The sequence below is a fragment of the Miniopterus natalensis genome, chromosome 1 (assembly GCF_054644295.1).
Source record: "Miniopterus natalensis isolate mMinNat1 chromosome 1, mMinNat1.hap1, whole genome shotgun sequence".
NCBI classification, from domain to species: Eukaryota; Metazoa; Chordata; class Mammalia; order Chiroptera; family Miniopteridae; genus Miniopterus; species Miniopterus natalensis.
The window spans coordinates 37151323-37163179 of NC_142081.1; the positions used below are offsets into that span (position 1 = coordinate 37151323).

At 38.9% G+C, this 11857-nt stretch overlaps 1 pseudogene; it reads left to right on the plus strand.

Moving 5' to 3' along the window:
• The first annotated feature begins 7494 nt into the window (after positions 1–7494).
• Positions 7495–8572, plus strand: LOC107525945 (cleavage and polyadenylation specificity factor subunit 7 pseudogene; annotated as a pseudogene).
• Positions 8573–11857: the final 3285 nt, after the last annotated feature.

Below are 11857 nucleotides of genomic sequence, written 5' to 3' on the forward strand. Positions count from 1 at the left end.
TAACATACATTTATTCAGCACATTTAAAATCCAGTTATGTTCTTACTGCTGCCATCTCCCTAGATTCATGCTCTTCTAACTCCAATAGGAGTTTCTGGTGCCCCACACCCCTTATCTAATAGGTGTGACTGCTTTACCAATGATCACTTTCTAAGGCCTGACCTCCAAACTTTCAGGACGATTACTCTATACCTTCCTCTCCTTTTTTCATGGAGAAAGAACAAGCAGCCCATGGGGAAAGCTGAATATTTTGCTTAGAAAGACCTGGGTTTTAATTACTGTAATTTACACAAGAGTTTTTTGTTTAGTAATGGACAACATGAAATGAGGTGTCTGTTCATGTGACATCACACTAAGTGAAAGAACAGCCCTCCACAGACAACATGTCAGTGAGTTAATTTCCTGCTGTTTTAACTGTTCTGAGAACCTCAGTCATCATCCCCCCTTTATGAATAATTTTCCACTTGTCTCTATGGGTGTCTGACTGTTGTTTACATTCACATTGGGAAAAAAAGCCAAAATTACTTGGCTTGTAATCAAAAACTGCCTCTATTTTTGCTTCACAGTGCTCTCATTCAATGCATTTTAATAAGTTTTTAACAATGCGTGAACTTGAGTCAGAGGAGCTGGAGGAGAAGCTAGGGTGACACACACTTATTATAGGATACAAAGGGACGAGACGTCACCCATTGTTTGCCATGCCAACAACCCTTAAATTAATGGCCTTTCTCCTTCGGAACTGAACTGTTCTCGTTTCGGCGCCTGGGCACAAGCAGCTTGGCATAATTTGGTATTTTCCTTTAAGCAGTTTTAAATCTGAAGTTGTGCTGGAGTTAATCTCCAAGTTTCATCTCACACAGATTTTATCAGCTTTCATTAGGGTTCTGGCTTTAGAAGGCTTCTTCCCTACATGGCCATTAGATGTTTGTAGTTCATTTTGTGGAGGTAGATCTTGACCCAAGCAAAGGCAGACAGGAAATGCAATACCGTTTTCTTTAGAGGCTGAAATAATCCTTTTTCTGCTTGCTATCCTCTTGCTCTTTGGGCCACAGTATTGAACCAAAAATGAAACAAACTAAAATTTAAAAGCGTTGAAGTATATTAATTTTTTCATAAGTGAAAAAGCAATTTGGACTCTCTTATTCAAGTCTTGTTGAGCAGCCCCTGTATCAAGGAAAAATCAATGTATTTAAGTTCCCTGCCATTTCTTTCTGTTGTTGGAGGGAGTCTGAATTTTAAGTTGCTGAAACTGAAAAACTGCCATCTGGGAGTCCATAGCTAATTTCTGGATGTTAAAATAGAAGTTGGAATCTATTCTGTGGACAAGCTCATGTTAGGTTTTGCACTGCAGATATATGTAAAGCAAATAACTCCACATTAATTTTGGGAAACCCTTGAACCACTGAAACAACACAAATATAGATGCCTCAGACTGAGATGTTTTCATTCAGTTGAGAAACAGGAATTAGATATGTCTTTAGCCATATTGTGTCCTTGCAGAAAAATGTCTTTTTTCTAAATATGGATTTGAACTGTACTGAATGTGTCCCCAAAGGGTAGTTATTAAGGACTGAGTAACCTAGACTTTGGTTAATAGTCACCCATTAATTACTGGGATTGCCTTGCAGGAGAAGGGGTGGGTTATCAAACCACATTGTGTTTTCCACCTGTCAGTCAGACTAGAATGGAAAAAAAGAGAGGTAGGCTTTGGATTGAGGGAAGGAGAACTCTCTCTCTCTCTCTTGCTTTCTCTCACTGAATGGCTGAGAGAGGTGGGAAACTAGGCTCTTGGGAGACATAATATGGGGTGGGCTATTTGTGGGCATGAGCAAGTGCTGCATATAGTGAAAGATCAGGAGAAATGACCTGTATGGAACCTCTGTGAGGGGGCATAGCCCATGGTCTCTACTTAACTTTTTTAGCCCAGGATTTCCTAGACTTATTCAAATAAGGAACCCCTGTGTCATATAATGCATTTTAATATGCCATAGAATACTTTTGTGAAGAATAAACTAGAAGAAATGATATTAGCCAGACTTCCTCCTGGCATGTACTGGATGGTTTGTTGGAACACAAATTGCTGGCCCCATCCTCAAAGTTTAGGCTTCAGTAGGTTTGGGGTGGCCCTGTAAGATTTGCATTTATAATAAGTTCCGGGATGTATGCTGGTCCAGGAACTGCATTTATAGAATGAATCACAGACTAAAATAGTCTGGGATTTTTTCTTTCTCTTTCTGGAGTAACACGAATCAAATCAAGTAGTCATCGAAATCAAAGCCAAATACAAGAAGACCACAGCTAAAATCATATTCGGTGGTGAAAACCTGAAAACTAAGCTCAGGAACAAGGCAAGGATGTCTGTTCTTGACATTTCTATTCAACATAGCACTGAAGTCCTAGCCAGAGCAATCAGGCAAGAAAAAGAAAAGACATCCAAATCAGAAAGGAAGCAGTAAAACTGTCTCTGTTTGCAGATGACATGATCTTATATATACCAGGTGTCCCCTCCAAAACGTATACAAACTTTAACAGCTGATTTTATAACTAGTTTTAACACTGCTTTTATAATTCAAAGTGTATGTATACATTTTTGGGGGGACACCCTATAAATAACCCTAAAGACTCCACAGGAAAACATAACTAACAAACTAATTCAGTAAACTTGCAGAATATAAAATCAATATACAAAATACAGTTGTGTTTCTATACACTAACAACAAAAACATTGAAAATTAAGAAAGAATCTCATTTATAATAGTACCAAAAAGAATAAAACATTTATAAATAAATTTAACCAAGGAGGTGAAAGACTTGTATACTGAAACGACAGAACACTGATGAAAGACCCAAATGCTGAGACATCCTGTGTTCATGAATTGGAAGACTTAATGTTGTTTAAATGTCCAGGCTATTCAAAGAAATTTACAGATTCATTGCAATCCCTATCAAAATCCCATTGGCATTTTTTTACAGAAATAGAAAAAATATTTATAAACCACATATCTGACAAAAGGTTAATCTCCAAAATATATAAGGAGCTCCTATAACTCAATAGTAAAACAAAACAAAACAAAAACAACACCCCGCCTCCCCCCCCCAAAAAGCCCCAAAACAACAAAAAATACCCCAATTTTAAAAAATGGTCTAAGACCTGGAATAGACATTTCTCCAAAGATGACATATAAATGGCCAACAGGTATATGAAAAAGTGCTTAATATCATTAATCATCAGGAAAATGCAAATGAAAACCACAGTGAATTATCACCTCACATCTGTCAGGATGGTTATTATCAAAACAACAAAAGACAGCAAGTATTGGCAAGAATGTGGAGAAATCTGAATCTTTGTACAGTGTTGGTAGAAATAAAGAATAGTGCAGCCACTATGGAAAACCATATGGAAATTACTCAAAATAATTAAAAATAAAATTACCATATAATCTCGCAATCCTACTTCTGGGAATTTATCCAAAAGAATTGACCTCAGGATCTTGAAGAGATACTAGCACTTCCATGTTCATTGCAGCCAAGATATGGAAATAACCTAAACATCCATCAACAGATGAAAGGATAAAGAGAATGCGATACACACACACACACACACACACACAATGGAATGTTCGAAACCTTAAAAAAGAAGAAAATTCTGCAATATGTGACAACATGGAGGAAACTTGAGGACACTATGCTAAGTGACATAAGCCAATCACAAACCACAAATACTGCATGATTCTACTTACGTTAAGAATTTAAAATAGAAAAAAAAAAAGAATTTAAAATAGTCAAGTTCACAAAATTAGAGAGAAGAATGGTGGTTGCCAGGGACTGGGAAGCAGGAGAAATGGGGAGTTGCTAATCTACACGCACAAAGTTTCAGTTAAGCAAGGTGAACAAGCTTTAGAGATCTGCTGAACAACATTGTATCTATAGTACACAATAGTGTGCTATACACTTAAAATTGTATTAAGAGGGTAGATCTTATGTTAAATGTTCTTACCACAATAGCATAAGACTAAGAGAACTATATAGTCATTGAATTCATACCATGAGTAGGACGTAGAGGGTTGGTTCTATCCTGGAAACTCCAAGACACACTGATAAAGATCCCAGAGACAAAGATTTAAAATAGTCACCCCTCAGTTATTGCAAGGTAGTTTTAAAAATTAATAAGCACTTATGTTATCCATGCTTCATGGCTATTTTGACCACTTATCAACTTAACAGTGGTTTTTGTGTGTGTGTGTTTTAATGCTCACCCGAGGATATTTTTTCCATTGCTTTTCAGAGAGAGTGGAAGGGAGAGATAGAAACATTGATGTGAGAGAGACACATCCATTAGTTGCCTCCCCTACTTGCCCCGACCAGGCCGGGGATCAAGCCTGCAACCAAGGTACGCGCCCTTGGCCAGAATCGAACCTGGGACCCTTCAGTCCTCGGGCCAATGCTCTAACCCCTGAGCAAACTGGCTAGGGCTTAATAGTGTTTTTGTTTCAAGTATTAAATAATTGAAAGGAATTTTACTCTTTAATATTAGCTATAGCAAATTCTCTGCAATCTTGTCAGCGTAGCCATTTGGGCATGCTGGTTTATGTTATCACAGCAGTTCGACATGCAGTCAATTAAATCTGAAGAAACCCAGTTAGTCATTAGGCAATTTGGAATGTAGAGCAATAAACAACTGGTTTTGTTGATTGCTTTGGCTGAATTGATTAAATGCCTCAGAGAAACAGAGGAAACACTTCAGTATGACAGCTTTACATTTCTGCTTTTCAGTAATTATAGTCTCTGTTGAGCCAATACTTCAAAGGAAACACTGAAAATTTCTGAATGGGTGTCTCATTTACAACATATTATTATCTTCATTATATTTACCTGAAACAGAGAATTAGCAAAATCAAAAACAAAGTAGGGCAGAATAGATGAGCTGCCTGTCCCCAGCCAGAGTTCATCTAGGGAAGTTAAAAATTTCTGTCTCTGTGAGGCAATTAGAAAGTGGTATGCTTTATCAGCCCACGAATTCAAATGTGCTTCACTCCACGTTGCTTTAGGCATTGCCTCTTGGCCCATCTGCCTGTTTGATGAACTTCAAGAAAAAGTCAAGGTCACTCATTCTGTGTTTCAAAGACTTAGGGAACCATTCATCTATCCATCTTCTTATAATGTGCATCTTCGTGACCATGGCAGCCCTGAACTTGTGCTATTCAGACAGCCACTGTGATGAGCATAACTGACTAAGGTCCTGGTCGCTGCCCCTCTGACACCATATTTATAACAAAGTCACAACTTCCACAGGTTGCTCCCAGTCAGTGACTGAGCATGATGCAGGTACAAGTGTGGTCCTATTCCTGTGCAGCAGGAAACTCCTTCAACGGGTAACTTGGCTCCACTCCCCGTTGCCTTGGCTGAACCTCTCTTGGGACTGCACTGCAGTCTGAGACTATTACTACCAACCTCCCTTCCTTCTCCACTTCCAAGGGGTCCGAGGGCCCTTGTTCCCTCCAAGAGCTCTTTCTGCCTACGCCTGTTCTCTCCCCCTTTACTTTTCACAGCTGCTACCCTCTCTCACACATCTAACCCCACCTTGGCATCTGCTTCTTGGAGGACCTAAACTCATTAGGACCATTATTTTTATACTGCCTCACAAAGCAAAATCAAGGTAACCTGTGGTTTACAAATAAATTTTAAATAATGGGAAAAATAATGCTGGGTCTAGAATAAAAACAAAAACAGAAAAATTGAGTTTTCTTCTCAGGGTCACAAATTAGCTATAAAACCAGATATTTTCTGATGTTACCTCCTTGGTATTTTGCATGACAAAAGTATCCACAGCAGCACATCGCAATGATAAAAAGTCTGGATTCTCCCGATGTGCACCCTCTATTAGTCAAAGACTAATGCTGAAACATCGAAAACTATCTTTTATGTAAAATTTATAGCTTTTGATTAACTAATACATTTTAGATCATCTTACTTGTTTCTGTTTAGAAGTTTTTCCTATTGGAAAATCACTATGAAAAGTATAAAACTTTTTTTTTTTTTAATTAAAACCACCACCTAATTCCAGCACCCAAAGATACTATAACCAGTTAGCATTTTAGTATGCTTTTGTCTGTATTTTTTCTCTGTTTATATTTATGTCTACATAGGTGAAATAATATACACATAGATTTAGTATCCTGCTTTTCCCCACGTTATGAAATTTTTAAGAATACTTTGAATGACTACATAACATTTCATTGTGCATTATTTTATCATTCCATTGTTCTTTATTTACTTAACTATTCTCTTTATTCTTGGAATTTAGATAATTTCTAATTTTCTGGCTATTAAAAACAGCCTCTGATGAATATCCTTGTTCATAAAACTTTAGTCTGCATTTTGGGATTTTTTTTCTCCTTCATATAGATCCTCAAAAGTCCTTCCTGACCTCCTGATAAGCCTGAAGCTTGAGGAGAATCAGCAGGCTTACTCCCCACATCCACATAGTATGTTAGAAGGATACGGGCCTAGGCGTCAGAAGACTCACTGACCCACTAACTAGTTGGGTGTCCTACACAAACAAGTCTCTTTACCTCAGAGTCCATGAGTATAAAATCAGGGAGCTGAATTAGATTATCTTTATCATTCCACTCATGTTTAATATTCCTTAAACGTTTATTTAGTGGACCTAGTTCCTATCCAGTGACATAATTTTTCTTACACCTTTAGGGCTGTATAGACACAAAGGAATACCACTAGTAATAGATCCTAAGATATTACTATCTTTACAGCACAGAGAACACTCAACATTACATAGGAATGTGGTTGGGCCTGTGATTCTTCTCTCTCTAACTCATATAACTTATTGTCTGTATGTTTTTAAATTACTTTTGGCTTCTAAGCATTAAGGAGTATATCATAGCTGTGTGAATCTGCTCCCTGGGCCTCCTAATATTAACCCAAGGCAAAATACTGTTCACTTGTTAGGTATTAAAAAATATCACACTTAAAAATTTTTATTTGTTTTTCCTGAATTTACATCTGGCTCAATCTTCATACAAAGACTGTTTTAAGTGTTTCTCTATGCATGACCTTGTGCTAGGAACTGGATAACAAAGACGTTATTTTTGATGTTGTGGAATTTCTAAATGAAAAACTACAACACTGAGGACAAAGGAACATCTAAGCAACCCATCCCAATCTCAGGGCCTGCCAGAGGCTGAGGGTCTCTAGATGGAGGTCAGGGAAGGAGGGCTCTGAGGAATTCTGGGTTTGGAGAGGCTGGATCCAGGACTATATTGTGCTCCTCCAAGAGAAGATATGTGAAGGAAATGGGATTCCGGAAATTTCTCAAAGGAAGTGGAAAGGCTTAGGACCTGCCAGGGAGAGAATATTTCCAGATCTGGATCTAAATCCTGATAGAGGTGGAAGAAGAACCATTTAATTTCTACAGATTAAATACCAGTCAGAAACAGAATAAACAGGAATAACTTACGGCAAGTCTTAGCAAACGGCATGCCCACGAGTAATGGGAGTTGGTGTGGAGACCAGCTGCTGACCCAGGTTACTCAGTTGGTAGGAGCCCATGATGTGGCGGAACTGAAATCTGCAGAGAATGGAGCAAGTGGCCAGGTATGCTGAGGAGGTAGCAGCCTCTGAAAACTCTGTTCAAGAGTGATTGGAATTCCTGCCAGGAGGAGTTCTTGAAGGAGAAAAAGTGGACATGAGGTCAGCCACCTAGAAGAACCTGTCCTAGTTTGAGGCATAGGCTCAGAAACATGAGTAGGTTTGAGTCTCGAGTGGGAATAGCTCTAGAGGACCATGCCCGAGATTCTAGTGACTCTGCTTATGGATGCGCCGCACCCTTTGAGTACCTTACACCTACCTCAGCCCTTCACCTGATGGGTCTGCTCCCACCCCCGATTCCATCCCCACCACTTCTCTCCTCAAGCTTTGGAGCTCTTCCTCCTCCTGGCATCCAGTGCTAGCACCTCATGACTCCTCCACTACCTCCTCATGCAGCTGTCCCTCCCCCTGGGCCATTTCACCTGCCCTCCATCTCAATCCAGCCTACTTTTCCCCACCAAATGCTATAGGGGGCATCGGCCAGATATTTATAGGAAGGCTTTTGAACTCTTTAAACACCATGGCAGCCAAGATTTGGGCATTCCACCCGCTGTGGTAGTGAAACTGAATTTGAAGAGATCATGAAGCGAGACAGCAATTTCCAGCAATTCCATTTCCAAAGCCATATATATCTGAAGCCAGTGCAACAGACGACAGTGACTCGATTGAGATGCTGCCCACAGCCATTCCTGTTATCAAACAGTCTTAGACTGTCCATGATGAGCATTGTTGTGTCCTCCTCACCTTTATTAAAAGTTGTCTTCATGGCATTGAAGCTGCCAGGAGGAGCTCTTCCAAAAAAAGACATCTGTCCCAAGAGGGGTCACCTAGCTGGTCCTCTAGCCAGGAGAGCAGCAGGATGCACTGGGACCTGTTTCAGAATGAAGATCGGCCTGACGATTATTTCCAACAAAGGTACCAAGAGCATGACAGATACCAGAAGAGAGAAGGGGACCCATACTACTGAGAAAGGAGTCTGGTTGGAAGCAAATGTTTTTTAATGGGCCTGCATTACCTCACCTCCATCCAGACTAAAGGACAGAGGCCTTCTCTCCCCTTCACCTTCCTACAAACCTGTAAACCCCTTTAGACACCCAGGGAATATAATCTGCCCCACAGGATTGAAGACTTTCTGACATCTCTCCCAATCTCACAATCCTATTTGCCAGTGGAAAGAATCTATCAGACAGAATGCAAGGAAAAGAAAGGGATGATTAGGTTAAAAGTGAAAATACATCTTTTTTTAATGAACAAGACGAATACATAATGACTGGGGACATTTTATCACAATTAGGAGATAAAGCTATTTGAAAAGCAGCAATTACTATAAAAGTAATTGGGGAAGAAAGTGTTCATCATGAGAAGGGCTTCTTAAATGGAAGGCAAAGCTTTATTTTCTGACCTGGATAGTAGTTACATTTATAAAAATCCATGCTGTACATTGTTTTGTGTATTTGTTCTGTATATTGTTATTGTACATTCCAATAAAAATTGTTCTAAAAGAGAGAATGATACCTAAAAGACATGGTAACTAAATATAACGTGTGGACCTTGTTTGGATACTGATTTGAACAAACCAATTACAAAATATTTGTGAAATAATCAAAAAAAGTAGAACATTGATTAGGCTTTTCATGATATTTAGGAATTATTTAATTTTAAATATGACAATGCTATTGTGTGTTTTAGAAAAAGAGTCCTTATTATTTAAAGATACACACTGAAATAATTTTAGATACTGTTTGAGGTTACTTTAAAATAATCCATGTAGGGTAGAAATAGCAGCTACGGGTATAAATGAAACAAACTGGTGAAATTATTAATTATTGATAATTGGTGAGACTGCAGAGTACATGGGGGTTTATTACATATATTATTCCTTCTACTTTAGTGCACATTTGAACATTTCCATAGTAAAAAAAATTCTTTTATTAAGATGATTGAGATGAGTGGTCCATAAGCAAAAGAAAAATGGGCCCAGAAGTTCTGCACGTGGATAGCTCAAGCAACTTCCTTTCTCTTCAATTAACTGTCTGAAGTTTCTGCCTGCGTGGGACAATTGTTTAAACAAAAACTTTAGGGCCAAGTGTCCAGATAAAATGTCCCTCAGTACCAAGTATCCCAAGGCTTCCTTCAGATCATACTGGGAAAATAAAACATATTTTAGCTTCTCTCAGGACCACTGGAGACCAGAAGCACAGGCTAAATTTCAGGGAGCACACTGTCCAGGAGCTGGCTCCCAGGTTGGTGCACCTTATAGGACAGAACCTCCCATTCCATTCCGCAGTTTTAGATCCAGACCTAAAAGCTGTCTCTGAAATGTCTCCCACACTTGTTGAACAGCTGCTCAATCTCAAGTTAGCGTCCAAGTAAAACATAATAATATGGGTTGTTTTTTTAAGGCCTTGCTGCCTCAATTTTGTCATGCTGGCATCAGCACCATATGCCGACTGGTGTGGCAAGTTGAGAAGAAAATGTTTCTATGACTGTGCTGATTTTAAAAATAACATATCTAATGAGCCAGCTGTGATTAGACAAAAAAACATTAATAATAACTTCTGCAGTCTATTTTATCCAGAACAGTTCTCAAACATTACTCTGTCCTTTCAAAACTGTAATGCAGATATCATACAGATGGAAAAATAAGGGGAAAAAAGATTGACCTGAGCATTAAACTATGCAATGGATATATAGTGACCAGAGCTGAGAATGCAAATCTGCTTATATGCCAAGCAGCTGTTAGGTCAGCAAGACTGAGCTATGAAAGAATGAATATATTATGATACCTAAAGAATGTATTTATCAAACATATGTGGAAGGGGGTGATGATGCCCATCACAGAAATACAGGAAAATGAGCATCACTAAGGCAAGTGTTGGCTATGCATGTCTAAACATTATTCAGGGGACAGGGAAGCTTAACCAATAGCTCTGGGTATTCAAGTCTCAGAGCAAGACCACCTCTCCTTGAGCAGATGCATTATCAGGCTATGGAAATTCAAGAAGAGGTCACAGAATGGAATGCTGGACATCTAACATGGCTCACAGATTGATTTGTCTGCTCCTATATGTTTTCAGTTTAACATTCAAATTAACTGGAAACATTTTCTTAAAAGATTTTATATAAGAGTCTCCATTTACTAATTTTCTTGAAAAAGCCCACATTCTCACATGGCAGCAATCAGCTAGACTGTATAAGAGCTGTCCCTTACAAACAGCTTTCCAGCTGTCCACAACACCCACCAGGCACCTTCACTCAGCTCTCTCAGTTGCCTGGTCCCAGGAGGCATCTGTGTTGGCCACCCCCAGATTAATACCTTCAGCTAATCAGTGGTCTCACTTCCTGTGTTCTGAGTCCATGCTCATAATACACTCTTCTGGTGCTAACTTTGGCTTCTGTTGCTAGTCTTCTACAGAGAGGAAGTGAGAACTCCTACCTATGTGACAGTTTTATATTTCAATATATATTACAATAAGAAACTGGTATTTTGATTTTACACATCAGTCTCCAGTAAGTCAGCCCTGGAGAGATGGACCCACTCCTGAGTCCAACCAAATCGAGGGCCTGTCTTCAAAGCAAGGGTCAAACCCCTGTTGCTGCCAAGCTCACAGTGGCATGCTCCCTGGTACAGTGACTTAGGACTGAACTATCAAGGTCACCATATGGAATCCTCCACATAGAGAACATTTTCCAATTTTCATTTTATGTTTGGAAGGTACTTCATGTTCTAATTGTATTTTATAAATCACATTTTTTTTACATAATACTTTTGTAGTTTTATGTATGTGTGTGTGATACCCAAAAATAGGAGACTAGGTTAGTGGAAGAGCATACAAAATGAAAGTTTTGGTTCAAAAAGAAAATTATCTTGGCCTTCCTAGCACTTCCTGCCGAGTGCTGAGTGTATGCTTTCAGGTGCTTTATTCTTCCTATTAGTATCAGATTTCATGGCTCTTTATTAATTGAGAAAGAATTATTGCTTTTTCTAACTCTCAAACCTTCTCTTCTCTACTTTGTTAATGTCATTGCCTCCACAGTCACCCACTAGCCTCCTATATTTTATAATTTAGAAAATGTCCACCTACATATTGCACCTCAATTGTGTCATCTGCCAAAAAATAAGATGATGGGGAAAGAAAATCTTAAAAACACTTCCTACACATTCACACATTGCAGAGGCTTTTCATCACAGGCATGGGAGTCCCACTGCGTCTGGGAGAACTTTAGAATGATTTGTACAGGAAACAACTTG